Here is a 6,000-nt window from a genome sequence, read left to right on the forward strand (position 1 = left end):
TTGACCTTTATTAGGCACTCAGGGCCATTGAGCAATGAGGGATCTTTATCGTGCCAACGCCTGTCGTGACACGGGGCCTCGGGTTTTTAAGGTCTCCTCCGAAGGACCCAGATAAAGCTTGAAAATATTAATGTTACCTCTCGTTAAAGACAAGGGTAACGTTAACATTTTCAGATATAGCTTGAAAATGTTAATTTTACCATTTTCTTTAACGAGAGAGAGAGAGAGAGAGAGAGAGAGAGAGAGAGAGAGAGAGATTTTCTTTTGACAAATCATAATCATTGTTTTCTATGAACATTTAATGTTACAGAATTGAACTTTAAAAGCCTTCAGACTTTTTTTTAAATATTTTTAAAACTACTAAATACTAAATAAATATTTTCGTAATCATATCATTTACAGTATCAATTCTTTAATCAATAATGTTATTTATTCCGTTGCTATCCAAGGAACTAATGAATTACGCGATTGTATTGAGATAAGCAAATTTAACGCTGGATAGTCACACAGTTTTCTTGTCAAAATCATGAAAATAAAAAAAAAGTATTTTCCTAAATAAATTTAAAGAATACGTTTAGCTACAAGATTCCTTCAAAGTTTCTCAATCTCCTAAAGAGTAATTAATCGATAAGAGTGATGTCAGAAAGTAAGAATTTTAACGTGAAAGAATATCTAGATTGTTTGTTTTTAATTTTTTTTCGAATTTTAGAATTTGTATCATTTAAAACCAGAATAAGTCCAAAAAGAGATACCAAACCAATGCATCTTCTTTTTTGTAGCACGTGTCTCTTAGCGTGCCTTTGTACACGTGGCACGTGTCTCTTAACGTGTCTATTCTCTTTTATTGTCTAGACGAGATAACATATTGTATTTATTATGAAATATGATTATCGCATTCCCTGTTAAAGGAAATTATTAATCGAAATGTAGATGTTTTTTTTAGAACCAGGATGGCTTGGGTAAAAATGAATTAAAATATATAGAGAGACGCATCTTTGGACTTTAATTAGGTTATTGAAGCAGCTAAATAAAATGTAAATAATTGTGCTTGCTTTGATGGGCTGCAATATTATGTAAGTCATAAAATTGCTGGATTACATTGTACAATTATATATAAAGACTCTGCATTAATGGATACTGCTTGATATCATCGTTTTGACTAAATATTCTATGTCGAGTTTGTGTTTATACTTTATACGTAGGTATGTTAAGGCAGTACCCAGATCATATTTCGGCGAATTTAGACTTTTTTCGTAAAATGTAACATTGATAAATCGGAAAAGCCTTAGATAAAACATTTACTATTATTATCCATTATATAGACGTCACTGAGTCTTAGGCTAAAAAAAAGCACTTCACTACGACGTCATCACGTGACGTCTATAAATAGAAAATTTGCCTTAATGAACAAGTGAAAAGTTCAACACTACCCCGGATATAATTAATTTCTTTTAGTGAAAATAATTATATAAAAACATCACTGGGCCATGAAAAGTGCTGCCTAATAAGAGATATGATTATAATCTTTGATACAATGTAAACAAATATTTCCATAGACAATTTTCCTAGGTAATTAACTAATTTCCCGATAGTGAATATAAAATTCAGGATTATCTACAACCCGAGATAATCAAGTAATCAACACATTTATTCTGAAATTAAGCCCTTTACAATATTAATTACAGACTAATTCTATCGGACATTCATTCAATGATCAATTAATTTATACTCTTCACGCCTTTGAGACATTCTAAGATTTCATTTTGTTGTCCTCTATTCTAGATCCGATCATATCTAACTAAAAAAACTATGAAAGTACGTTTTGTATTAAACATAAAGCATTATTGTCAATTCTTTAACACCGTACTCAAAACAAAATACATGCAATTTAGTAGATCTATAGATAAGAAAGTAGTGAAAGAAATCAGGCGATCGAAATTGATCGTTAGTAAATTAAACAGGGATACTTCCATCACTGTTCTAATCAAAATTTATTAATCACAGTACTTCCTTTTATGAAATCTGAAAAACACCGAATATTCGAATCTTAAATTCATATTCGAATATCAACTCATCGAATGAATATTCGAATATTCGTTGCCATCCCTAGTTTTGAATGATTCCATTTGTTTCTTTCACCTGAAATTAAACTTTAAATATAAATATTGAGAAATAATTATTTCTAAAGTTCACGTCATACAGCATACTAAGACGTCATATTGTAAAGGCAAGTAGGATATCTCTGGGTGTAGCCTTAACATATCCGCGTATTTCCAAAATATTGAAAAATTATTCAAAGAGGATTTTTTTTAATTGCTTGTTTTGTCAGAAAGATCGAATTGAACTAACAGGTTTCATTGCTCCTTAGATATATCAGTCTAATTATAATACAATCCCTAATTTTATTTCGTCTCAAAAGTATTCATTACACTAAGAGAAATGAAAAACCTTTTTTTTAATTTCTAAAAACAGATTGTATTTCAATAAAATAAAATAATACAACAGGGCAATGCATAATTTATTGTACATAATAATTACCATTTAATTAACATTTATAGGGAAAATTCTTCATTGTGGCGAGAGTTGCATTTGACGAATTCAGAATATGCATAAAAAATTACTTATATGCAATTGAAATTTCCTTCTGATAATACTGGTATGTTTATGGTATTTTAAGCACTTCACTTATCAAGTCAACAACGGCGCTTAACAGTTTATTTGTTCAGCTTTTATTTCACCTCTTCTGTTTTGATGTAATACATGTAACACAGCAATCTAAATCGTATAATTCAAATATTCACAATATTTCATATTACCTTTCGTCAATAAACAATTAGGTCTAACTAAATTCACACAAAACTCTACTCTGTGCCCTTGACACTTTTAAATGGATCATTCGAGGAAGAGAAAGCAAGTCCATACTTGGATTTTGCAACACCAGAATACAGACTAGTGTTTGTTATAATGGATGTTGCTCAACACAGGCTCTTTGAACCCATGTATTACGGAAGGTAATAATACCAAATCAAATCGTCGATTTTTTTCAAAAGCTTAAATTTGCCAACAAAAGTATAGACACTGTAAACATAAGCAACATCTTTTATCATATCAATGTTCAGTCTTGTATTCCATCATATTTTAAATTGAAGTCTACACCTTGTATTTACTAGAGATTTTCACCAACCATGGCATTATTTCTATTTTGAATTGCGACGATGCGTACGCTGGACTATGGGCTAAATATGAAGGGGACGATCTTGACAATCTGTCAGAATAGTGTTTAGATATATATTAAATAATCGCATCAGAAAATTAAAGGGCAAAATGCGAACCATCTATCCATCCGTTTCCAGTAGACCGGAAGTGACAGACGAATTAATAGACCACATGAAAAATATGTTTTGGTTCCAGCTAACAAAGCTTGTAAAAATATATTCTTTGCTTTATGGCTCCTTATTTCAACTGCATTTTAGAAGAATTCGGTTTGATTCCACATCTTGTTATCCATCCTTTACTCAGAGTTCCATTTGAAGGGATGAAATAATTCTTCAAAATGATATGACATTTCATTTCATTTTAAATACGATAACATGCCAGTCAATGGAAGAGAGTTTGATTTACCTGATTTACCTTACCTGTAATGGATTCCAAAACTTCATAAAAATCCTTACAAAGATATATTGCAGAGTCTAGTAAATGTCAAACCAAGCCCTTATCCTTCCTCCTCAGAAAAATATTTACTGTACATGTTGTGAAAGAAAAACTTCAGACATATTGTGAAACTACATATTCCTAAAGAGTGTAAATCAATTGTGGACTCTAAGAAAAAACTCCTAGAGAACTTTTGGAAAATCAAAAATCTCACAACTTTTCAAACTTCAATAGCATCAAAACATATGACTATTCTACGCTTTATAAAGGTATAACTCACGTTAAATTAAAAACTAGACTTTTAAATATTATAAACAGCTGCTTCAATAAAAATGAACCTCGGGAATTTTCATTTCTTGTGATTAGTCATCAACAAATTACTTTGTTAAAAATCAGTGATTCTACACACAGACACTCTGAAGTGAAAAACTGTGAAAAACTTCTACATGAGAAGAAGAAACCACATGTTGTGGCCTTATACTCGGCATTCAGACATATCGACGGCGTTTTATCAATTATCTATAGCTTCTCCCATTGATATGTTGACTGGATATATCTCAGTGAATTCGAAATTAAATGCACTACAAAGTCTGTCACATATTTTTCATATTCGGATATTTTACTGAATATAGACGATAATGGTCAATTAATAACTACACTGTATGACACACAGGGTGACTTCGGTTTTGTCATTATCAACTTCCTTTATTTATGTAGTAATATTCCTACATCACCTGCATATGGTAATTATATATCCCATCTGATTCAATAGAATGCTCTGAGTATGTTCAATTCTTAAACTGAGGTAGGATACCAGCAGAAAAGTTGATGCTACAAGGATTTTAACAATTTCTTTAATGTAAGCAATTCGTAATTTCTATCATCGTTATAATGACCTTGTTAACAAATTCAACCTACCGATTGGGTCGTATTTTGACCACAATAAATCTAATGTTGAGTGGCTTGGAGTTAGGAATGAACTCTCAGGGTACATAGAAGTTAGACACAGCCCGTAATAGTCAAGTAGATTAGAATATTTTTTTTACTTGAATAAATAGCTCACACATTCCTATTGATCTATTAATCGAGAAATTTTCTGGGCTAGATCCAGACTTATTTTCAGGTGATTCACCCCCCAAAACGCGTTGTTATTCTGGCGCTTGTTGGTGCATGTAGAGGGTGGAATTTTCCCGGTATTTTTTCACAATAAAAAACTTCATACTCCTAATTTTTGACTGACTTATTTAATACCTATTCTTAGGCCTTTATTCTGTCTACCTGATCAATATATAGGGATCAAGGCTGGTGTGACTGTCCACAGGGGATACTTTCTCTGGAATTTTCCGGGTCCGTATTTTATGTCTGTTCATAGATTTGTATTGTTTAAACATTTTTTTAGATAGATCACTGTTCGTTATCTTCACTTGTTTTATTATCGAGTAATGAAGCATTCTTAGGTCGTGAATATTCGAATTTGTTCAAATCATGGCCCTAGGGGTTGGAGTTATGCCAAAATAAAACAAGAGGTCCAGGGGCCACATCGCTCACCTGAGCACTGTGGCTAGGAAAAAAGCAAAAATCATTTTAGTATTGAAAATCTTAAATACATAAGTGGTCCCAACCTACCCCTAAAAGGGAGGGGGGGGTGGGGGGGGGGTATGAATTGAACAAAATTAAATCTACACTAACTAAGGATGCTTACATATTTTTTTTTTTTGACTGTGACTTATTTCCCTAGAAGTTTGAACTTTCATTGTGGCCCCACCTACCCCTGGGGGTTATTGATTTGAACAAACTTGAATCTACACTATCTGAGGATGCTTCCATATAAATATGACCAACCATGGCTTTGCCGTTCTTGAGAAGAAGATTTTTTGAAGATTTGTCCTATATATTCCTATGTAAAACTTTGATCGTCCGTTGTGTCCCAACCCTAACCCTGGGGGTCATGATTGGAACAAATTTGAATCTACACCACCTGAGGATACTTTCACATAAATATAACCAATCATAGCTTTGTTGTTCTTAAGAAGAAAATTTGTAAAGATTTTTTCTATATATTCCTATGTAAAACTTTGACCGTCCATTGTGACCCCACCTACCCCAGGGGGTCATGATTTGAACGAATTTAAATCTACACTATCTGAGGATGCTTTCATATAAATATAACCAATCATCGCTTTGCTGTTCTTGAGAAGATTTTTGAAGATTTTTGCTATATATTCCTATGTTAAACTTTGACCGTCCGTTGTGACCCCACCCTACCCCGGGGGTCATGATTTGAACAAATTTGAATTTACACTTCCTGACAATGATTCCATATGAGTTTCATCTTTCCTAGCCAATTGA

This window comes from Saccostrea echinata, unplaced genomic scaffold, assembly GCF_033153115.1.
Source record: "Saccostrea echinata isolate AGI-Se365-2 ecotype Australia unplaced genomic scaffold, CSIRO_AGI_Sech_v1 ptg000058l, whole genome shotgun sequence".
Classification (NCBI taxonomy): Eukaryota; Metazoa; Mollusca; class Bivalvia; order Ostreida; family Ostreidae; genus Saccostrea; species Saccostrea echinata.